The sequence below is a fragment of the Dermacentor variabilis genome, chromosome 6 (genome assembly GCF_050947875.1).
Source record: "Dermacentor variabilis isolate Ectoservices chromosome 6, ASM5094787v1, whole genome shotgun sequence".
Lineage (NCBI taxonomy): Eukaryota > Metazoa > Arthropoda > Arachnida > Ixodida > Ixodidae > Dermacentor > Dermacentor variabilis.
The window spans coordinates 112,850,275-112,874,668 of NC_134573.1; positions in this window are offsets into that span (position 1 = coordinate 112,850,275).

Consider the following 24,394-nt stretch of genomic DNA (forward strand, 5'->3'; position numbering starts at 1 on the left):
ATATTTTGGGCAGCATGCGTGGGGTAAATTATGAACAATAGTAGTATTTGGCTCCCGGGGTAGCTGATCCAAAAGAATTACATACAAAGAAGTCATTACAGTTAAGAAAGCGTTGCTTGAAGTAGCGAATGAATTATTTGGCCATACTACTCACAGCAGTTATGCAGCGTTCACAGGAGGATAAAAGCGTCAGGCTGGGCAAGTCTTTCCACGGGTCATAAAATTTTGATAGCTGCTTATGTTTGCTTGAGAAATCCGTAAAAATCCCTGCATTCCTGATGGTGACGAAAGTGGTATGTTAAACAAAGCTTTTACAGGCACGGGACACAGTGTTTATTGTGAGTTCTGCAATGTGGCATTTGCGAAGCAGTAACAATGCAGTGATCTGGAAGATTTGTGGCATGGTGGGTGGCTCGAAAGACCACACGGCATGGCAGAAACATGCATTAATCCAATCTTCAAACTGGTTTTGGAAGGGCCTAAGATTACAGCCACTACATAAAGTTAAAAAGAAGAACTTTCAGTGCGCCCTTGGGCTACGATCAAATTCATACTAAATGAAAATATTAAGGATTATAAGATTAAAGTTTCGCAATAACGAATTCGTCACTCGTGGCGAGAACATCGCATTCTGTAAGATTGGAAAGAACGAAACCTAAAAATGCAAGTGGCGCCTCCTGTTCCGGAATATGGTGCCTCTAACTTGACGTCAGCACTGGCTCGTTCACAGAGAGCAGTCTAGAGGGAAGTCACACGGATATTACTTCGACTCATCCGTTCTGGGAGGGAGCGGTTCAGATTCAGGAGGGCAGTGGCACATTGGGCGGCAAATTCCTTCGCCACAAAGTGACGTATTGTCACACATAAAACAATGATAGATTTCTAGACGAATAATACATTGATCTAGATTGGCTTAATATTTTTTTTGCGTTTTTTAAAGCCCGAAATGCAAAAAAAGAAACATAACGCATGTTTCTCGTGCACAGTGAACGCTCACACTTTAGGACTTATGCACTGAAAAAGTAATAATATGAGCTATTAAAAAAGTCGAACATTTAAAGAAGTTATAGCCTTCGCTATTGTTTTCCTGTAAAATGCAAAAACACCAGCAACTTCAGAAGCTACATCACCGAGGCACTAAAAAATAGAAAAAAAAATCAGTAGAGCTTGTTATACACCACTAGTTGGGGCAACATTGGCCTGGACGCAAGGTTTTGAGATGGAGAGTTGTCTCCGTTTGAGCGGGGCTTGTGTTTGTCAGGGCAGTGACGAAGGCAGTTTGTCTTGTTGAAACGTCGACGCTAACCTAATAAAGCCCTTGATAAACCCTTGATCAATCAAGTGTTGCTATAAGACCCTAAATGGTTGGTATACTTATTTGTAAACGCAGGTGCGCTTACAACGCAAGAATATACGGTAATACAATGAGCTACTCTAAGTATGTACATGGTGGCTAAAATAAAAGGGGAAATACAAATTTTAGTTGAAAGTTGTATTCTTTTTTTTTTCTGATGGCGCTGAGGTTTTTTTTTAACAGATTACGAGTTTATTTTTTTCATATTGGGGCAGTGCAAATATGACGATATATTACCTATTGATACCCTTACAGGCACGTGGCAGTAATGTCTGGGAGCACGAAAAGGTGCCAATAGTTAAGCTTTAGTACAGACCTTCATTGCAATCACTACATTTCTTCAAATGGTAATAATTCATTACTTAGCATGTAGCGACATTAGCCACCGATATTGCCATCACGAAATCTGCAACTGGTGGAACGGTGGAACTATACATGAATGGTATTGCTTCGACTGTAGGAAGTATGGCTTAATCGCTAGAGACAAAAGGAAACCCACAAAACGCTTTGCTGTTGCTCACCGGTTCCACGGCATATTTATTTGCTGCGACACCGCGGACATACTGTGGTGGCTGCTGCTATCGATTTCGCGTTCTGATTTCGAAAAGGTACCAAGTGGTAGTACGAGAAAAAGAGACACAGTGGTGCCCACCGGTAGAGTTTCTTGAAGAATCCTTTAGAAAGCACCGCATCCATGAAAAACAATTGCGGGCCAATAGAAAACTTTAAGTGGGCCACGTTTTATGGTGAACCTGCCGAATGGGTGAAATATAAAACAGGGAACAAATAGAGACACACACGCAAGGAAAATAATCGCAGCCTGGCAGGATTCGGCATCTATAGGGAAGCTCCTTGAAGCTCCCACATCCTACGCGGAAACCTCAAAAGGGATTCACGGGTTTGTTCTTTCGTCGTTGAGGAGTTGGAGTCTCGCCGTGATATCGGAGCAAGATCGCAAACGTAGGCACGCCTGCGGGCTTCTCGGCTGTCTTCTCACGTTTTTCTCGCGTTTTTGTCTCCGAGCTCAGGTGAGGCAGCGGTTGTGCGAGACGATCGAAGACAGCGAAGGCGGCGAAAGGATGTGTTTGAAGGTGGCTTCTTTTCTCTCTTTTCTTTGTCTAACCGTAGTTTCTATCCGCTTCTTTGTACGACGTCTTTCAGCAGTTCTTTTTTCTTGTTATTTTTTCCTGGCACCTCTTTTGAGCACTACACTTCAGCACCCGACGTCTGAAGAGCTTCTGACGTAACCTTAGTGTATACTGCATTGATCATGAAAGGACGTATGGTTTTCTTTCCCTAATAAGAAAGTAGGGTGCGCAGAACGGATGCCCCAGCTTCGTTGCGTCTCTAACAATTCCTGCTGTTACTCGTTTTCTTCCCTTCACGTCGCTACCTTTTCATCGGTTTTTGGTTGTGATCAAAGGTGCTCTTGCGACATATTTGAGTCTCGTCGTTCCCGCGGTCTTTTTTTTAATGCGAATAGCATTCTTTGACATCCATCCATCCATCCATCCATCCATCCATCCATCCATGCAGTCGTCATCATGTGTCTATGCTCATGGGCCCCCTTGACAAGCGAGTACCCTAGCAAAGTGGGACGATGTCGGTGTATGTAATACATAGTCGAAGCAACGATAGTCTCATATTAACACTACACGCGTCAACTAAGCGTGACTTCAGGAATATGATCTGTCGCTACATTGCTCGAATGCTATTCACATTGCCATGGAAAGTTATCGTGAGAGGAGTTATGCCGTAATTTTCTTTCTTTACGGGGTAGCGAACCGAACCGTTTTTGGGGTGTCATGCAAATGGGTAAAGTTGTTTTATGCAACACACACACACACACACACACACACACACACACACACAGATATATATATATATATATATATATATATATATATATATATATATATATATATATATATATATATATATATATATATATATATATATATATATACATATATTGTTTCAAATAATGATCGAACAAGCGCTGCTGTAGGATGTGCGATACTCTAACGATGCGAGATGGGGCCGGCCCAGCCACCATATGTTGTGATCATACAGTCCGTGGAGATTGTTATCTCTGCTGACTTTGTCTTATTTATTTTCTTATTCTTTTATTTTTTGGTGGATGGAGGGGGGGGGGAGTGGAAGTGTGCCTGTGCCATCGTGCTTGCGTCTACAAGTGCCGAATCTATTGTGGCACAATGTCCCCATAGCATGTTTTTATGGTGCCTCGAGCTATCTGCTACTCTGTTCGTTTAGTATCCGTGGCCCCTTTCGCAAGTTAGGGGACAGATATGGAATCAAGCCTGCATGTAATGGTTATAGTGTCAAAGTTTCTGGTGGTAGGAGTTGCCTTTGGGCAGCAAACAATTGTTATCGCCAATGGAAGCCCTTTAACTTATATCGCTCAGCTGTCGGTGCCCTATCCACTGATCCAGTTAGAAGGAACTGCGCCGTAAGAACTTCAAGCCCCAAGCGCACCTCACGGGTACAGCAAAAGGGCCATAGAAAGCCTCGCATGCACCCGATGCGGGAAGTTCTGCGGAAATAGTTCTGCATCCGAATGTCAGAGCCAGCTGTGAAATGTGGTCCGGCTCGACATTTCATGGTGTCTAAGCTCGAGCAGCAGACCTGTCAGCGCCAGGTAGCTACATCGATGGATACTCTTACTTTCAGCTCAGCATAGAATCTTTGTCGACATTTAGCATTTCATCAGCTTCGAAGCAGCCTTAGTTACCGTTTTAAGTTCAGCGCTAACCCGCAGTCAACTGTTTATTTCATGATGACCTGAGTCGTAGACTAAGCTTAATGATGCCCTACCAAATTTAATATAGCTGAGCTCTGTTTTGCTTTACTTAGGCTTAAGAAAAGTGTAGATATCAGTGAGCGAAGCAATTCGAAAAGAGTTACAAGTTGTAACAGTGATGCGAGTGCGCGGCTTCGTCGTACAGTTGCTGCAGAGGCCTATATTCGTGCAGTGAGCGTGAAAACTTTGAGATGAGCCGCGTGGTCGGCATGTATACTGACGCGGGATCTCAGTCCCAGCACTAGACAACATAAATGACGACTCTAGCGTCTAGACAAATATATATATATATATATATATATATATATATATATATATATATATATATATATATATATATATATATATATATATATATATATACGCCTTTGTGTGTGAGTGCTGACATTATGAGGAGTACATCAATTGTAGCGCCAGTTGCTACGAGGGTATCATGAACATATCTCTCAAAGTAACAAAGCAAACTCAACGGCCTTTTAGTCTTCTGCACAGACTCAGGCTGGCGGTAGTGTTTACGCGCGGATACGTGCACCTCATGCGGCGCACCGAGTCTCCAGACTGTAAGCTGTGCAATGTGAATAAGACTTTAGGTCATGTGCTTTGTGCCTTCCCTGAGTACGTGGAAGTGCGTCAAAAGTTGAACAATGACCTTACGCGTCTAGACAAAGCACCGTTGTCGGAATACGTTAGTTTGAGCCCTTGGCCAGACGCTCAATCTAGTTTCAAGGCCATCCAGGCGTTACTCAACTTTTTAAAAAGTTCGAACCTGGATTGTAGGCTTTCAGCATGCCAAATTGCTTGCCATATGTTTTACATCCTCCTCCTCTCGTCATCGTCACCCATCATGCGCCTCTTTCTTCCCTCTTTCTTTTGCTCTTCTCCTTCCCCCAACGCCAAGTAGCTGGCTAGAGGAATATACCTCAGGCTGACCTCTCTGCATTTCGTATCATTAAACTTCTCTCTCAACGTCCTTCTGGAATAAGGGCGCCGACGAACAATTTTGAAGACCAATAAATGAGGTATTTATTTTTTATCATCTTTAGCATTAGTAAACCATTTTCGGGGGATTTCAGAATGGAAGAAGGGTAATATAGCTACAACTGCTTAATGATGTTATATACTTACGACCAACCTCGTGAATTTAACTTATCGTTGTTTCCTTATGGGCATGGTTTAGTGGAGGCTTCTCAGGTTGCATTAAAAGGCAGTAAAGGTGTCGACAGGTATTAATCTTTGATATCAGTAGGTAAGGTTGGGACTAGCCTCAGTGGTAATAAGAGGACTCGAGATTGCTCCGGGGTCACCAAGACACATTCGCAGCCTTTTTGATAGTAAAAGTTCGGGCCGCTTCTCAGAAGTGTGCAACAAGCCATAAAAAGTAAATGAGTAAAAGCTTTTCTTTCTTTCCTTTCTTGTATGAATGCATGCATTATAATCTCGCTCTAATGATGTGACTGGTAATCCCGCTGTTGCTTCGGCTAGTCGGCGAAGCAAGCTTATAACAGAGTTAACTTTCAAGTGCATGGATTTTTCATGCCCGCAACATTTGTCGGTCGAGAATCACGAGCACTTTGTGTTGCTTCCCAGTCATAAAAGTTTGTCCGTCCAGTGTAAGAGAAAAATTTTCTTAGCCGCTGTTTGTGGAAGGCCGTCTTCTGCGAGGGGGCGCGAAGAGGTAGCCGCCGTAGCGACGGTTTATTTAGGGCTGCCAGCCATGGTGCAGCGGGACCTCGGGAGCAGCCGACGCCGCGGCCGTTTAGGGCGAGCACGCTAGAGCGTCCTATTCTCGTGCTGCCCACAAGTGAGCCAATCTTCTTCGCCTGCCTTGGAGGCAATATTCACGCCACTACAATCTTAGCGTATACGAGAGACTCATATGCCTTGTTTTTCAAGAAGTTGTAAACAGTGCGAAGGTTTTTCTATACTTCATCGCTATGGGCAGTACATGGGCAATACATGGGCAAGCTATGGGCAATACATGAACCAGAGGCCCATATGCAGACGTAATGGGATCCACAATGACTTTCCCCCTTTTTCTCGCAAACATTTCTACACAATATTTTTGGTTCCTGTACAACTAGTGTGCAACAAATTTTCAGTTTAATAAACGCATTTATCGAGCATCGACACTTCCTTGAAAATTTTGTTACGCTAGCAATGAGGTGCACGGCGCAAACGTTCACGTCCCGAAGGTGCCTCGGTTACGATGTGTCGTCGTATTCCACTAATTTTGAGCTCGGATCCCCATGCCGCGCTGTTGACCATTTCTCTAGAACAAGCGCCTTGTTGATAAAAAAAAAAGAAGATACTGAAAAATTTGCACCTGCAGCACGCATGCTGGAATCTATGTGAAGCGAAACGGGTAATCCAACGCTATGCAACAAACGCTGATGCGCACAACTTGGGCCAAAGCAATATAAAGAAAATTAACTTTTTTAACTGTTACCGAACATGTTTTCAACTTTGGCAAAACCTTCATTGTCTTTCGTTAGGCGTCATTGTGAAGTACTGTACTTGTATTCCAACACAAGGGATTGTTCGCAATAATATCACAGTCCTTAGGGAACACACACATCTTCCAGCACACACGTGTGCTTCGAGTAGACCCATCTCTTCGACTCCGTCCTCCAACTGGACCATTCCGACCCGAGACAACAGTATTTTCCTGGCTGTGGCTTAGTGCCACTTTCGCAAATTGCTTTCATTTCCGCAACGGAAAAAAACGACAGTGAAAACACGGTCCATGTCGTTTGCCACTGTTGTCGCTACGACGCACACAGGCAGTGGTTCGCGACAACGTTGACTCGTCTCGACGACCTTCGAAGCCGGCAATCCTGGAACGCCGGTGCATATGGTCGCCACACAAGAATTCGTTTGAGTCTGTGTTGAAGTTTTCACGTTCGAGCGGACTATTAGAGAAATTTTGATACTCCTATACGCGTTTCCTACCGGCCTTTCTTTTTTTTTTTTTCGTCTGCTTCCTTTCTCGCCACTATATATTACTTTCCTCTTTCTTTCCCCGTTCACTTTCTCCAGTGTAGGGAAGTAAAGCAAAAGGACCTCTGTCGGTTAACCTGCCCGCCTTTCTCATTTCATTTCTCTCTCTCTCTCCCTCTCTACACAAAATGGAACAAAGTCTATCTGCCCCATTTAGCAAGCCCTTGCCCTAATTGTTCAGCTGTTAAGTTGTTTCACGAAACGGATCGAAGCCCTTCTGTGCCAACGCATGCTGAAGAAAACTTCCAATGTCTGCAACCCAACAGGCCACGGTCGCTAAAGCCGCCACGCCAACTACAGTGCTCGCGCTTACATTGTCGAACACGGCAGATGACAAATCGACCGTCAGTTGGTGGCGACCATACTTTCTTTCCTTTCTTTTTTTTCTGTGCCCGCACTACATTGTGCCTCTCTCTTCCGTTTCCGTTCATGTTCCCACTTTCCATTCACGATTGAATGGGGAGCACGCTTCCTGCAATGCCGGCTCTCCGTCTTATCGCAGCCGCACGTTTCTTAACTTGTTAGCGTTGCTCCGATGGAGGCTAACTTAATAGGTTATAATGATCCGTTATGACACCGCAAACATACTCAAGCTGGAGTAGCGTGCTCGTGGGGAGAGTTTTGTTTCGCTAATATGCGGTGGTCGTTGACAAATAAAAAAGAGCAAAGAAAAAGATAATAGCCGTCTGGTAAACATTATGCAATAGTGTATAGTCAGCACGCATGAAGAAAGAGTCAAGGACGAGTAAGCTCTTTTTGTTCTTTTACCAGCACTACGAGTTTTATACCAAGCACTACAAGTTTTATGGACAGATGCCTGCAAGATTTGTCGCGTTGACGTAAGTTATAGTAGTTATTGCCATAATTTCGCCAGGATGATCAATGGTGATTATAACGTTAAGTACTAAGCACGCCGGTATCTTTTTTTCTTTTCTGTTTTGTTGGTACCTTATGTTGGTACCCTTCTGTTTTCTTGGTACTTGTTACCTTACGCATATGCGTGTCTATTTGCCTGATTCAAACTGGTATGTTGTTGCTTTGCTTTTGTTACAGTATTTCGCGCATTTTTTTATTAGCTTGATTGTATAGCCTAATCTTTTTGGGTGCTTGAAGAGTTGTAGTGGCTTTCAGCGTTGTCATTTATTTTAGAACATATAGGTTTGCAAAAGTGCCCTCTTTTCGTTCATTTTTGTTATCGCACTTTCTAAGTTATTTATTGTTGTTGTTGTTACAATACTTGGGGTTTTTTATTGATCTATCTGAATTGCATGTATTCTTGTATTAGTTGAATATATTTATATGCACTCCTGCTAGGGCCTCCTGATGGCCTGCAATATTCTCCAAATAAAAAAAAAAAGTAACGAAGATGGCAGGTGATCAGAAATCAGGTCGGAAGGGCCACATTTCTGAAGTACTTTTTTTATAATCTTACTACTAGTGAAAATTCACTTGCACTGTTCCAAAACGATACTGCGCTTGGAACAAAAGAAAAAACACAATTGATACATTTGCAGTAAGATGGCGTGCAAGTGCAACTGGACGTCTAAGTTCGTCTTTCTGCTAAGGATATATCGAAAAGCAGTCTTCAGTTGGCGCAGTGAACGAGAGGGAATATATCACTAGAATGAAACGAATAGGATAAAAGACACGCTTTACGATGAGTATAAACATAGCGACATGGTCATTCCCTGCTTAAAAGAAGTAATTCGTTTTATCTGTTCCTGCTTTTACAATTAAATTAACTAAGAGACTGCTGCAGAGTTGCAAACAATGGACCAAGCTGAAAAAATAAGTATTAATATTGCATGCACCGAAGACAGATAAAGCAGACCATAACATAGGTTGCCGAAATCAATTTCTCCATCTTTAAACTGTATAGGTTACGGCTCCCGGAATTGTGAAGATAGGAGATGCGAAAAGTATGAAAGATGTCCGGAGAATCGCTTCTCAAGTACGTCATGGGGACGGAAAAATAAGCAAGCAAAAAGATGAGTCAGTACTGCGTGTGAGTACTCTTTGACAAAACTCTGCATGCTTAGACAACATCAACTAAATTTTCTAGTGTGCGCTGTGAACATTCATCGAGGGAAGCAGCCTATATTGCAGAAGCCGAAGCGGCAACACTGCCGAGAACATAACATGGAAGCAAGAAAATAGCCAGTAGTTGACTATTATCGGAAGTTCAAGTACAAACGACCGATCTTCTTTTTTTTTTCTTTTGTCCTCCGCCAACTATAAGGACTGGTTTAGACTAATGCTCTAAAACAAGATGACGATCTAAGCAAATACAATGCCCAACTTATTGTATTCTTTTTGCTTTACTCTCCAATTTCCTACACTAGAGAAAGGACCCAAGGCGTTTGTTCAGCGCACCATATACAGCGAAGCTTCACCAGACTTAAATGGAATACAGAAAGAGGCTGCGTAGCCGGTTTCTTTTCAAACCCAATAATTACACGGCTAAACATTCCGTCTCGGCTTTCACGATAAAGCGTAGTGCGAAACAGGTTAAACAAATCAAAATGCCGCCGGGCACACTAGAGCTTCCTCACAGTTCCAAAAATGAACACGGGTGAAGAGACACTTCCTACACCGCTCGCAAGCGCAAGCGCGCCGGGCTCGTTTCATCCAGAAGCGCTGCGGGCTCCTGGGAACACGACCAGCTGTGCTAGGCATGCCTCGCCAAGTCCTCCCTGTCCGGCACCGCTTTCCTCACGATTTTTGTCCATGATTGTATGTAGGTTTCCTGCTCGATTCTCGAGACATGCGATACAGCGTACAGAAATTACCTTAGCAACCAGCTCTCTCTCTCTCTCTCTCTCTCTCTCTCTCTCTCTCTCTGAGTATGTTAGAGCGCGCGCTTTGGGCGACGGATGCGTATATGAGCAATCACTAGATCCGCAAGTCTCTTTCCTTTTATGGAAGCGAGCAATGGACGCATAGTTGGCTAGAATGGTTTGTATATGTTCGTGCTTCTGTGTGTTTTATTTGCTCTGTGTGCGCGTGCGTGTGTTCGTGTGCTTGTCCGCGTCCGCGTTTGCTTTTGTTTTTGCGTGCGTGTGTATGCGGTCACCTTAGCTTTTTTTTATGTGTGTTTGTGTGTACGTTAGTCCCCACTTGTTGCGCCCTCTATGTGCACGCCTCTCGCTTTGCGCTTAAGCGTGCTCATCAAGAGCGCAAAGTTATGCCTGGAAGAAAATGGAGGCGATTAGCGCGCGTTAGCGGGTGTCCGCAGGAGAGAGTGGTACTTCCGGGCTGTTGCGCGCGTCCCTCTATTGCGTAAGCAAGCTCGACAAGTGCAGAAAGAACGGAGAGAATGCGCAAGAGAAGAAACGCGGCCACCCTCGCGGCGTCGTTGCCGCTTGTTGGACCCGTGTTGTGTAGCGGTGCGCGGTACACCGCATGGAATCCTATTATAGCGCGAAAGGCACGATCCTGAACACCTGCTGCCACGCCGGCTTTGCGTCGAGGCAGTAGAGTTAAAATTGTGGAAAGGGAAAAGACCCGTGGTAAATACGCGTGGTTGCGACGAGAGTGGTTGCGGTGTCGCGGGGGATACACAGCGTATGTTTGTGTCCCTTATTACGGACTCAGAGGTCAGGTGACGCGCACAGTCGGTTCACGTCGCCAAGTCTTGGAGGTCATGCCTGCATTAACTTGTTACCTTCTGTAATATTAAATATTAAAGGCTGACTGGCTCTCGATGATTTGCTTGTATGTGTCACTATAGTGCCCATTTTTACATAGATATTGTCAAACCTTGTCAGTGGAAGCATGAAGACGATCAGTGTTGTCGGCTTCTGGAGTGTCGTGTGCTAAATAGCTCCGCCAGTCAACCATCTTCACAGAGTGAAATAGCTCATGATTTGTTGATGCTATCGCGTTCTACTATTAAAGGCGAAGCTTAAGTGTCTCCCAAGCTTTTTGTTAGGAGTGGCGCTGTACTGAAAGAGACTGCCGATTTTCATGCTACCAGCAAGCCGCGTGCTGGGTACAGAGCTGTAGGATTAGTCGTATAGCGATATTTTACCGAGTCGCACTTCGAGGCAACTGCACTCTTAAGTGACTGCTTTCGAATCTGTCTACAGTGCAGTGGGAATTGCGTTCGTTCACTACCCATTGACGGTGCCTCTCGAAGCAGCGCGCTGAACCAGAACGTTCCACAAAAAAGCAAAACAAATATTCGAGCGGCCAGCTTGTTTGAGAAACAGGGCGGCCAGTTCGCAGCTGGCCTGGCCCACTGGAAGCGACCGGGAACTTGCGCCACCATATATACACGAGGCAACGCCGTCGTTGCACTCGTCTTCCCATGGGCGTCGTTCAGGCCGCGCCGCTTCGAGCTGGACAACTGATGCGACCCGAGAGACATTTGTCACCGGCCTCTTTCACACTACTTTTCACTTCTCCTCTTGACCTACACACGCCCTCCTTCTCGTTTCATTTCTTTTTCTTTTTCTTTAATTTACAGCTTTGTGGAGAGGCAACACTGGAGCGGGCCCGTGCACAGGCTTTCAGCTCGGGGTGGCGCGATAACACGATGCTTCAGTGACTCAGAGCGGGCAAGTCAAAAATGACAACATAGATGTGATGCTTACGCCAAACTCGCCGTACACGACTTTTGAGCGGTTGCAAATAGTGCCGCACTTCAATCAAAACAACGTTTTCTTTTTCTCGTTCATGCGACCAAAACGTCCATGGTTTCTTACAGATCGTACGGCGCCGTTTCAGATTCTTGCGCGGGTGTTTGTCCGTTGGTCTTTGCATATGCATAGAGGTTATACACATGATCGCGGGTTCTACGTGCCCCAATTCGGATTGCAATCTGTGAGCGCCTACGAGTGCTCGCGCTTTGTTAATCATTTCTCTATGGTTATGAATGTGAAAAGAAAAGCTACCGAGTGAGTTGTACCTGGCACGCACCCTCAGCGGGGTATACGTGAAACGTTTTGTGTCTGCTGCTGAGGATATACGGGCACTCTAAGCTACCTAATTGACACAACCGAACACACAGGTGGCATTTATCAAATCAAGAAGAAGGGTGTACACGGCAAACTTATCGTACAGCTAGTGGGTGTCTTACGGTCTACTCTTGCAATCATGCTCTCTCCCTATTAGAAGTGGACCCGCCGTGGCCAGAAGTGGTGGGCGTGATGTAACGTTCTAGCATCTCTGCGTGTTGCTGCCCGAGTTCCTTCAGGTCATTTCTCCACCCTAAGTGTCAAACGTGGGGGGCACCATATCAAATTTCTGCAACAAAATCGCACGCTTGTAAGCTTTGTAACTCCTGACGAGCACAGTTTTGAGCTTTCTATAGGTTCGCCGACTGTGGCCATGGCAAGCTCGTGACCGCTGTCACTCACATCGACGAATGCACTGCCAAGCCTGCCTGTCTAAACGCCAAACGAAGAGGTTAAATTCAGTTAAATCACTTCAACGCTTCACTGAACCAGCTCAGAATTTTGTACCCCAGATATTTGTTGATTTTTGATACAACCAGAAATTTACGACACTGACTGCTATCTTAGTGCTGCTACATATTCTTTATTCGTTTACGAATCGCCTAGTACAAGAACTCATATATGTCGTTAATCCTACATTACCCTACAACTATCCTACATTAATCCTACCAACTGAAGAGAGGTAGCCGTCGCCAGCAAATGGCGACAACTCCCCGGTTTTTTTTTTTTTCAATAGAAACATAAAAATATGGAAGGATCTCGTTGCATCATGGACGTTGCGTGACGGGCGCAATATGAGCTCGCGACACATATATGCCTGATCGAGTAACGGTTTCTTTCAAAGCTCTACACAACAATACCAAACTATAAGGTACGTGGATAGGGCGGTTGCAAAGGTATAAGTGACAATACTATAACAACTTTTCGTTCGATGCGGTTTTCGCAAGTAACCCCTTATTCTGACCGATACGAAAGACGTTTCACGTTAAAAAAATGAAGAGACGAGAGCGCCGCGGATGGCTGTGTAAACTTCAATGACGCATCTTGCAATGGTAATCGCATGTCTTTCTTAAAGCCTTTATTCCTCCATGGAGAAGAAAGTGCGCCCGCATGATTTCTTGCATAAGACATTTTCAAAAGTAGTCTAATACGCATCTGACGCAACGAGCCTTGAACTTCATTTAACTTAATTCGGTGTGTAAACTACGTACACTGACGCGTCCGGTTTAGAACTTCCTCCCTTACACTAAAGCAGATTAGAATCACATGTTTGGGGACCTCAGCATGGTTCAACGGAATTGTCTCGTTTCCCGCGCACTCAATTCATCATCATCAACTACAAGAAGAACCGAAACAACAGCAGCAACAACGACGACAACAACAACAGCAACATAATAATAATAATAATAATAATAATAATAATAATAATAATAATAATAATAATAATAATAATAATAATAATAATAATAATAATAATTCATGAACAACGTAGAGGAGAAAGTTACAGCCCGTATAAACATTAAGGCTTGAGTGCTTAGTTGGGCAGACAATGCGTGGTTCTAAATTGTAGACCTGGTAACAAGGTAAACCAGTTACAAGGACTGAGAAATTCACCGCAAAAACAAAACAAAACAATAAAAATGAAAAAAATGCTATTAATTGTGGTGAGCTGTTACAAGTGGCTAATATACAATACGAGTACATCCTGTATTACAATAAATAAATAAAACTACAACAAATAGCAAGCTGCACAAGTGCAGAATGTTCCGACACAGAAAAGGTGCAACGATAATTATGCAATGGTACAATATAATATAATATATATATATATATATATATATATATATATATATATATATATATATATATATATATATAGAATGAACGAGAAGAAAGGGGGTTAACCGAGGGGCTCGATTTTTATTAGTCATATCAGAAGAAGCCAACAAACACTGACACCAAGGACAACATAGGGGAAATTACTTGTGCTTAATAAATGAAATAAAGAAATTATAAATTAATGGAAATGAAAGTGGATGAAAATATAACTTGCCGCAGGTGGGAACCGAACCCACAACCTTCGCATTTCGCGTGCGATGCTCTACAAATGGAGCTACCGTGGTGCTGTTTGCCCATCCACTTTCTTGGGTATTTTTTTATGTGTCCTAGTAGAGTAGTTATGTGTCCACGTCCGCCGCCAAGGTCTGTGAGTGGTGGCGCTGGCTAACACTCCCAGGGTTATTAACACTCCCAGATAGTAATTGGCCGCCGTGGAAAACTGCACACAAATTGCGTACTTTACGAGCATTAACGATGAACGAATTACAACATAATCATCGACAGTAGTATCCTAAAAACTTTTACGCTTGACTAAGCCTTTACAAGACCCCAGCGCTACATGCATCGCGCTGAAGAGCCACTTTTCACCAGCATAAAAAAAAGTATGGGGTAGGCTTTATTAGTACGAGTGCACAGCCAAAAGACGGCGGAAAAGGAAAACTCACTGCAAAAGGGGCAGGCAGAACGTATAATTGCCTTCGCTCGCGAGCACAAAGCACTGGGATATAGAAACACACTATCTGGCTGTTCAATGTAGCGAAGCTGGACAAACGTTCCTCGACATCGTCGGGCTCTTTGGCTGCGAGCCAACTTTCATTGCCCGATGACCGGCTCGCACAAAGGCTCTAAATCTCCCGGAAAGCCTTACAGAGAGACCGCATCGATTTCCTTTCTATACAGCGAAGCCTTTTCGTAATGTATAACACTATAACATATGTAAAGTTACATTCTTTTTTTAATTTGCAGGAAAAATTGAACACTGCCAATTTGTCAGGCTTAGTCTTGCACAACGAACTACACTGTCATTCGCCATTGAGATACAATTCAGTTGCTCTTCTTGTAGGCGACTGTGCGTGCAAGTGGTGTGCAGGTTCTCTCCATTGAGGAGAGAGGGGGAAAGACAAATGAAGGAAGATTACACAATGGGAATTGTCAAACAGATTTCATTGTGTGCGCAAAAACTACGATAGGTCAACTCCTTCCGTAATTATTGTGAAGGAATTTAAGATAGACACAAGCTTTGTTTCCGAAAGAGAGCCTTGCCTCAGCCCCGTTGTCGCTGGTGGGGAAATAGTATTTTAGCTTCCGCGAATTAACGCCGCTGTCTCAAACAACGCACGTTAGCAATATGAAATTGTAATCGAGTGTTGCAAGGACTAGCGGAGCGTTGAAACACACGCGGAAAGAAAATCGCGTTTTTTCACCAAAGTTTGCGAATTTCCGTGAACGGTGACTGAATAATTTGAGCTTGCAGTCCAACCCGATTGTATAGCTAGTTTTTTTTTGCGTAAGAAAGTTGTACAGTTTCTTCGCTTACGCTGTGCCGTGGTTGCTTGCTTGATTGATTGGAATATGGTTGCAACACGCGTGGCAATCAATAATTGCTCGCGTGTGGCATTCAGTGATCAAATTTCCAGGCTCCGCCGTGTCTCCGTCCTTCGATGCCCAAGAGTTGCAAGCAAGTGGCACACAAAGCGACGCCCATGAGGGACGCAGTGACGCTAGAATTCGGCAAGGCCCCGTACTGACGCGCATCCTGGGCTATACGTCGCGTTCAATAACTTCAGGCACTCGTATATGGCCTCAGTTGATTTACAAGCAAAATCGAGTAACAGGAAACAAATGTTTCCAACAACTACACTTCGCCTACCATGCACCGCCTTGCCTAAAGCGGTATTCACACAAGTTAGCCCTCGACGCGCAGGGCAGCGCTGACGTCATCAGCAGCCAGCCTATATTCACGCGGCTGCCACGCTCGCATGGACTCTGCGCAGACTCTGCGGTAATTGAGCGGTGTTAATGTTGGCAGCCGGGTTTCCCAACCCGGCTGGCCCATAGCCTCAACGTCCAGCGCAAACGATGGTGTGGGCGCGCTGTGGTGAGTGAGATGAAAAAGAGAGTTGCTTCACCGCCGAGCTTCGACGTGTCACTAGGTGTTCGTGTCCCTGAAAAATGATCACTGCGCAGTGAACGAGACTGCCAAGCACCTGCAAACGCAGGCGGCAACATCGATACCGCTTCTGTGCTGATGGTGAGCGTGGGGGGACAAGTCCAGGCGCATCCCCCGCCAAAGAGGGCAAGTTTTGTACCGCTGCTGGAAGACCTCGTCTCCCATCCCCTGCGGATACCTACTTCAGCCCCTTGGCCCCGAAAAGGCGTGACGCTGTCGTCAAGTTATGAGCACTCCTCCAGGCAAAGCGAGGTAATTCACTGTTGTGGGAATATCGCTAAACTTCCCGACGGCGTCTGCTTTTCTGGATGTGTACACAGTATAATGAGACTCGCAAGTTCCGAAACTTGAGGAGCTGCCTCCGTCGACTTGGAATCCCCTCATGTTAATGAAATCATTGCGCTCACTCGTATGCCCAATGCAGAAAGACGAATCAATGGCTTTAGAGTTCTCGACAAATCTCTTTTCGGAGCACTATGCGCAATCAGCAGGCGGCGATCACATTTCCGATTCATTAAGTTTCAATGACCATTTAACCATAACGAACACTATCTATTGCAAGAACGCGTTCTCAGTGAGAAGTCCCGAGCACTAAAGTTTGCCCCGAGTCCGAAACTTTTGTTTTCGGTAATGGTCACAGTAAAGTTTAGTTCGTTCTCCGTCCTCGCTTCACCGTTGGAACTTGAAGCTTCTCGGACGATGATCGGCAGTTGTTGATCAAACGCAGACAGGAAGCGATGCAGATCAGATGTACAAGAAATATTTATACGCAAACTTTTCTATATACATGGCAGGTAAAACAAATACATTACAAAGTTGAACAATTGAGAAACAAAGTCTCACTCTTCGACTGTCTCAATGACTGTTAGAGCCCAGACTCGTTTTAACGTACATAGTACGGAGGCTCACTGATCTATCAGCAATCCTGATTTCAGCCAAGTCTAACGTAGCCTCACTGATCTATCAGTAATCCTGATTTCAGCCAAGTCTAACGTAGCCTCACTGATCTATCAGTAATCCTGATTTCAGCCAAGTCTGAGGGACAGCATGTCGTCCCGATTTTTATAGCCCAATTACACAAAGAAAAAAAAAGGCGGTAGGGCCGTTGGCCCGTCCCACAGGTTCAGTTGCCAATCAGAGTCAACCGTTTGTTAAGCCACAACCCACAGGGATGGGCTTACTCTTCAAAATAAACATATTGGAAAACAAAGCTATTTTCCTTCTTCCCTAAAACTCCGATGCCCTCTCATTTCTCCGTAGTTAGTGACGGGGTCAGCAAAACACGCCAGGCCCGAACAAGTTATCGCTAGACCGTTTCAAATCCCAACGGCGTCTAGGCCGCAAATGTCTCGGAAGCAGGGGCATCGATACCACGTAGCGCGGCCGTACTCAAAGTTTGTCCGCGTGGGAGACTGATGGCCCTCCTTGTACTTCAGAGTTATTGTCTACAAGACAAAGTTCTTCGAGTGCGTGTTTCCAAGACGCCGTCGTCCGAACGCACTCTTTACGTGTGCCCCGCATTCCTGCAGCGTGCACTGTAAGCTGGCCTTCGACACCACACAGGCAGTCGCACCCAACAACAAGGCTGGCGATTGCGTTCCGGACGCGTAGAAGATTAGGTCCATGCTCACTGCTGCGGAACGGGGTCAGAGTTGCTAAGCCCTTCTTAACCTCGGCGGCGCCTCCAATTAGTCAGGCACTCGGGAGCCACACTCACAATACCTTGTACAGCGGTCCCTTTCAAGGCTGGTCTGTGTGGACTCGTGTGACCGTCGGCGGACTGCCAACACCGTGCGCACAATGCCGACTTCCCGGAATCGGCACTCGCCCACCTGGCACCTGCCGCGACGCGTCACCCAACACCGCGCGGTGCCTGTGACCCCACATAACACAGCAACTGTCGCCCGGCTGACACGGGGGCAAGTGAACCCCCTCTCTATGCACAACGCACGTGGCCGATTCGTGACACTTAAGAACCCGAACAATCAGAGCGACCTCACACGTCCCTCCTAAAGAGTATACTGGGCTCACAATGTGCCCAGCTATACTACAAGAGCCAAAGGGCGCTGTATCGTAAAATTTAGGCTCTGAAGGTTCCGTCAAAGAAAATTGACATACGCTGCCCAACACGGGTGCTGCGGAGTCCGTAAGGAACATGAAAATGAACCGAAAGGACCACGAAAAAAAACAATTTTCTTACAGCGATAAAAGAAAAGGGCGAAAGCTCAACACATTCATGACAGTGAGCATGCAAAAGAAACACTCATGTATGTACAGGAACACTCCAACGCACTGCACGGCACAACAGCAGCAAAGTAACATATGCAGGTTATATACATAGTATGTCCACAGTCTTATAACCCTCACACACATGGACGACAACAACCACAGAAAGTTCCATCAAGGCTGAACTGTCCCACGCACACGTCCTTCGGGTGAACGGGAACATTCACGCCTGTCCCAGCTGGCATGGCTGTTTTTGTCTATCCTTTCTTTTCTGCTCTTTACTCGATTGGCTCCCATGAATGATTCGAGAGCCTTGATAATGCATCAACATTGGCGTTACATGTCCCTTTCCGGTGACGCACCGTTACATTGTAGCGCTGTAGTGAAAGCGCCCAACTTGCTAACTTGTCCCCCTGCGGGGTGCTGGTTGTCAAATATGACAATGGGTTATGATCAGAGACAACATTCACCACTGCTCCGAAAAGCCAGTAGTCAAATTTCTTGAGTGCCCAAATAATAGCAAAGGCTTCTCTCTCTATAGTCGAACAGCGCGCCTGTGTCGGGTTAAAGCGATGGCTAGCAAAAGCGATCGGCTTTTCTTTTCCGTCCGCTGACATTTGAGCTAAACAGGCACCAGCCACCGTCGCCGACGCATCAGTGAATAGCCAGTACGGCTGATGAGGCTCAGGAGTGTTCATGGCGACAGCCTGACAGAGAGTTAACTTTTGACTTTCGAACGTGCACTGCGTATCTTCTGACCATGGAATTGAATTAGGAACCCCTCGCCTTGTCAAAGTTGTAAGCGGGCTCCCAACGTCGGCGTAGTTCTCTCTCAGAGTTGAGGGCACCGCAATTTCACCCGTCCAAGTTTGCTGCAATATTGATAGGGACCCATTTGGGTTTCTACCGTACAATAGCCTGAACGGCGCCACCCCGGTGGTATCATGCGGCACTTCGTGATACGCCCACAGAACAAATGGGATCAGCTTGTCCCACTTTCTTCGGTCCCGTTCCATTACAGTATACAACATATTTTTGAGGACTCTGTTCCATCTCTCAACCACTCCGTTGCCCTCAGGGTGTTCGGCAGTGGAGAACCTGGGTGAACAGCCCAGTTTTTCTAACATTAACTGTGTCAGTTGAGATTTAAAGTTAGTACCTTTGTCTGAACAGATCGTTCCCGACACTCCAATACGACTGAGAATTTCCAGTAAAGCCTCGCATGCGGCCCTCGCTGTCAGGGATCGGAGCGGCACTACCTCATTGCGTCTTTCTTCTGGTAGGACCAGTTGTCTGACCTTGACTCCCGCTAAGGAATCCCAATGGTACAAAAGTCCGTCTGACATGAACATGCTAGCTTTTCCATTTCTCGCATCATCCGAGGCCTTTTTCAGGCTTTCATCGGCTATCTGAGCAGCTCGAAATTCCTCCCGCTGACTGGGCACCCCATTGATATCTTGTATCAAACTATTCCCTTGCAATTTAGGGATTTCATCTGTCATTTCTTCGCAACTTAGACCGCAGTCTGGCTCAGTGTTATCGACCATTTCGACTGATCGGACCCGAACGGAATTGGCTACCCGCGGAATATTTTCCTCTCCAAACTCCTCTTTTTCCTGCGCCTGTAGTAGTTCCCAATCTTCCTTTGACAGCAGGCAGTCAACCCCGTTTGCAAGTTCGTCTGTAACCGCGCACACCAGATCGATCCTCTGCGGTTGTATCACAGCCCCTGGGCGATGCATGCCTACGGGCAGCGTAGCTAGGTTAGCTCGAATGGTGTTTCCAAATGCCGACTCGAGTCTTACTGTTCGTGATGGCTCCTGTAAAACGATGGGCAACATACTTTTACGGACGACCGTTATCTCACTACCTGTGTCCAACACAGCTTCTGTTGCTATATTCCCGCACATGATAGGGATAAGGTCCAGCTTTGACCTCCCTGAACTAGCATTTTGAGCTACGACTTGCACTCTAGCGCTTAGCACCCTTTCTTGCTCTGGTGGAGGTTCTTCACTTACAACAGCAACCTTCTGTACCCTTTGTTTTTGCACAGTCGGCGCCTTCCCCTGCTGTTCTTTATTTGAAGCTTTTGGGCAGTCTCTGGCTAGGTGACCCTGTACATGACACACGTGGCATTTTAAGTTTGTCCTCTGCGGGCTGGCTAGTTTTGAGTGCTGCAGCAGTGAGGCTGTTGCGGCTGGCTTAGTTGCTCGTCCTTTCCCTTTAGCTTGCTCGAAAGTCTCGAGCACTTTCGCCACCTCCACTGGCTTAAACCAATCTTCACCCTCCCGCAAAAGAACATATTCAAGGGCTTCTGAGCTTAGACTGGCTTTCATACGGTCAGCGACCATAAGCTCCGTCATAGCTTCTTTGGTGTTTGCATTTCGAGATTGAAGGTAATAGGCCAAATAAGTTCTCCCGCGAGACGCGAACTGAGCCCAAGTTTCCTCCTTTCGTTTAGATGCCTTTTCAAACCTCTCCAAGTATTTAGCTGGCGTGAGCTTAAGTTCATCTAATACCGCCTTCTTTACAGTCTCATAATCTGTACATTCCTCGTCATTGAGGCCACGCAACAGATAACGAACCCGCTCGGCCAGCGCAGGCATGATCAAATGTACACGGCTATGTGCTGGTACTTGAAAAGATGCAAACAACTTTTCGACCTCATCAAACCATATCGGAACGTCAGCGTCACACGGCAACCGGTATGCCTTAAGCACTTTAGCACATTGTGCTATTCCATCCGTGATGGCACCGCGCCGATCGCTTCCTTCCGACACCGAAGGCGGCCTGCTCGACTGCTCGAGCTCCACTCTCCGTAGAGCAATGCGCTCGCACTCTAGCTGTAGGCGCACCTTTTCCAGCTCCAGCTCCAGGCGTCTCACCGCCATGGCCTCTGGATCTGTCGTGCTCGGAGCCTGAGCAGCGCCTTGCGTCTCACTATCCATTTCAGTATCCGACGTCTCAGACTCGGTCTCTCCGACGCGTTGCAGTTCCTGCCGTCTCTGACCCTCTCTTTGTTCAAATGCAGTATCAATGTTTACGTTAGCCTCAATCGCGTTTGCTGTTCTGCGCGTGAACACCATTAACCTCACTGAACAACAGCCATGCCAACCTAGACAAAACGCAAGGAATCCCGCTCACCCGTTGCTGCTGGGGGCGCCGCCTGACGTCCTTGTCCAGATGAATTGCAACCCTTGCGGAATTCGCTGGTGGCCCTCCTATTCCTTGCGCCTGGCTCGCCGCTCGTTGCTCGTTGTGGGGCTTGCCGATCCTGTCGTGCTGCGCCAGTAAAGTTTAGTTCGTTCTCCGTCCTCGCTTCACCGTTGGAACTTGAAGCTTCTCGGACGATGATCGGCAGTTGTTGATCAAACGCAGACAGGAAGCGATGCAGATCAGATGTACAAGAAATATTTATACGCAAACTTTTCTATATACATGGCAGGTAAAACAAATACATTACAAAGTTGAACAATTGAGAAACAAAGTCTCACTCTTCGACTGTCTCAATGACTGTTAGAGCCCAGACTCGTTTTAACGTACATAGTACGGAGGCTCACTGATCTATCAGCAATCCTGATTTCAGCCAAGTCTAACGTAGCCTCACTGATCTATCAGTAATCCTGATTTCAGCCAAGTCTAACGTAGCCTCACTGATCTATCAGTAATCCTGATTTCAGCCAAGTCTGAGGGACAGCATGTCGTCCCGATTTTTATAGCCCAATTACACAAAGAAAAAAAAAGGCGGTAGGGCCGTTGGCCCGTCCCACAGGTTCAGTTGCCAATCAGAGTCAACCGTTTGTTAAGCCACAACCCACAGGGATGGGCTTACTCTTCAAAATAAACATATTGGAAAACAAAGCTATTTTCCTTCTTCCCTAAAACTCCGATGCCCTCTCATTTCTCCGTAGTTAGTGACGGGGTCAGCAAAACACGCCAGGCCCGAACAAGTTATCGCTAGACCGTTTCAAATCCCAACGGCGTCTAGGCCGCAAATGTCTCGGAAGCAGGGGCATCGATACCACGTAGCGCGGCCGTACTCAAAGTTTGTCCGCGTGGGAGACTGATGGCCCTCCTTGTACTTCAGAGTTATTGTCTACAAGACAAAGTTCTTCGAGTGCGTGTTTCCAAGACGCCGTCGTCCGAACGCACTCTTTACGTGTGCCCCGCATTCCTGCAGCGTGCACTGTAAGCTGGCCTTCGACACCACACAGGCAGTCGCACCCAACAACAAGGCTGGCGATTGCGTTCCGGACGCGTAGAAGATTAGGTCCATGCTCACTGCTGCGGAACGGGGTCAGAGTTGCTAAGCCCTTCTTAACCTCGGCGGCGCCTCCAATTAGTCAGGCACTCGGGAGCCACACTCACAATACCTTGTACAGCGGTCCCTTTCAAGGCTGGTCTGTGTGGACTCGTGTGACCGTCGGCGGACTGCCAACACCGTGCGCACAATGCCGACTTCCCGGAATCGGCACTCGCCCACCTGGCACCTGCCGCGACGCGTCACCCAACACCGCGCGGTGCCTGTGACCCCACATAACACAGCAACTGTCGCCCGGCTGACACGGGGGCAAGTGAACCCCCTCTCTATGCACAACGCACGTGGCCGATTCGTGACACTTAAGAACCCGAACAATCAGAGCGACCTTACAGTCACGAAAATTAGTGAATATTTTTCAAACACAGAAAGCCAGTTACCATATAATACGCGAAGACGGATGTAATGACGGCTGTGACAAATTTCACGTTGTTTGCTTTTCCAATTAGCGGAAATATTACATTTCCTAGAATATTAAGTTCACATTACACTCGCAACGCATTCCTTCCATTCTGTTTGAACTTTAATTGTGGATGCATGAATGGTTGGATGGATGTTATGAGCGTCCCCTTTGAAACGCGGTGGTGGGTTGCGCCACAGAGCTCTTGTTATTTTATTGCCTAATTTCCTACCTAAGTTAAAAAATAAAAATAAAAGGAAAACAATCACGGTAAGTTCCCATAACCAAAGTTTCTGAACTGTTATTGTGATCTTTGTTTTCGCACCACATCTGTGTTTCCCTATTTTTCTTCCACCAATCTTCAAATCACCTCTTACTAATCTCTATTGCGGACATCTTCACTTTCCCCCTGCTCTCACTACCCAAGGAGTTCAAGGAGGCCAGTGATTCCTAAATCGACCCCTGGGCAGATATCTCCACATTCTAATACAACATGCTCCATTGTTTCCATAGCATTACCGCAACAAGCACACGCTTGCTCTTCCTTCCTATATATTGCTTTATAAGTGCGTGTTCTAAGGCATCCTGATGTCACTTCGAATTGAGTTTCCCTCATAATTATCATGAACTGTTTCTTTCCTGATTTCATTTTTTCTTCTTGAGTAGTTACTCATGGTAGGTTTCTTTTCCATTACCGCCACCTATGAGATTATCTCAGCCTCTCTGACTTTCCGCTTCATGTCCTTTGTTGCTGTGTTGCTCACCATACAGGCCGCATACTTACTGGTAAGCTTCCTAGTTCTTTTCCTCCACTGTGAATCAATGTTATTCATGCACTCTATCCCAGCCCATTTACTTTCTTCAATATTCCTTAGTCCTTCTTCATAATTAATTTTAAGGTGAGCTTCCCTCACTTCAACACTTGTCCAGCCCATGTCACCCTGCACAAGTTCATTTCTAGTCTTCCCGTGAGCACCCAATGCGAGGGGTCCCATTGACCTTTGGTTGCCATCGAGTCCTGATTGTAGCCCTGATTTTAATCAAACGACCACATTTCCAAATGTAATTCTTGGAATCATTACACCCTTCCACATACCCCGGAGCACCTCGTACCCCTTGTATCCACATAGCGCTCTGTGTTTCATTATGGCCGCATTTCTCTTCGCCTTTACTGTTATTGTTTTTTCCTGTCTTTCCATATATTTATTGCCTTCGTTTTACGTAACGGATTTCCTGGCCTTGTGCTGTCACTTTCTGCTGGCTGTTTTCATTGAATACCAAACAACTGATTTCTTAACGCAAAATTTCAGA